The sequence below is a fragment of the Anoplopoma fimbria genome, unplaced genomic scaffold (assembly GCF_027596085.1).
Source record: "Anoplopoma fimbria isolate UVic2021 breed Golden Eagle Sablefish unplaced genomic scaffold, Afim_UVic_2022 Un_contig_7386_pilon_pilon, whole genome shotgun sequence".
In the NCBI taxonomy this organism is placed as follows: Eukaryota; Metazoa; Chordata; class Actinopteri; order Perciformes; family Anoplopomatidae; genus Anoplopoma; species Anoplopoma fimbria.
Genome location: NW_026551277.1, coordinates 1 through 860, shown reverse-complemented (window position 1 = coordinate 860; position 860 = coordinate 1). Strand labels below are relative to the sequence as shown.

At 41.6% G+C, this 860-nt stretch overlaps 1 pseudogene; it reads right to left on the bottom strand.

Annotated features, from left to right (window-relative positions):
• Positions 1-307: 307 nt before the first annotated feature.
• Positions 308-431, bottom strand: LOC129115379 (5S ribosomal RNA; annotated as a pseudogene).
• Positions 432-860: the final 429 nt, after the last annotated feature.

Here is an 860-nt window from a genome sequence, read left to right as displayed (position 1 = left end):
GGCGCCTGCAGATTTCCAGACACACTCACAGCTTTTAAATGTCAAATCAGAATGTACAAAGTGGCTATAAGGATCACAAATGTAGTGCAGTAAAAATATTAATATTTACTGTTGAAATGTAGAATACGTTAGCATAAAATTGAAAAGAAAATGATCGATGAGCTTAGGAATGATGAAAGCCATCATTTAACTGGATTTGTGTCATTTCTATACCGGCAAGTCATGATCTAGCTATTTCCTTCCCACCCTGTCGGTGTCCACTGAAAAAGCAGCAGCGCCCTCTGCTTTTGTAAGAGGAGTGAAAAAAAGCTTACAGCACCTGGTATTCCCAGGCGGTCTCCCCATCCAAGTACTGACCAGGCCCCGACCCTGCTTAGCTTCCGAGATCAGACGAGATCGCGGGCGTGTTCAGGAGTGGTATGGCAGTAAGCAAATATTGTGCCTACCAAAGGGCCTTTTAAAGATACTATATCACCACACTTTGCTCTTTCATCTATACAGGGAGCGCCTGCAGATTTTCCAGACACACTCACAGCTTTTAAATGTCAAATCAGAATGTACAAAGTGGCTATATAAGGATCCAAATGTAGTGCAGTAAAAATATTAATATTTTACTGTTGAAATGTAGAATACGTTAGCATAAAATTGAAAAGAAAATGATCGATGAGCTTAGGAATGATGAAAGCCATCATTTAACTGGATTTGTGTCATTTCTATACCAAGTCATGTTCTAGCTATTTCCTTCCCACCCTGTCGGTGTCCACTGAAAAGCAGCAGCGCCCTCTGCTTTTGTAAAGAGGAGTGAAAAAAGCTTACAGCACCTGGTATTCCCAGGCGGTCTCCCATCAAGTACTGACCAG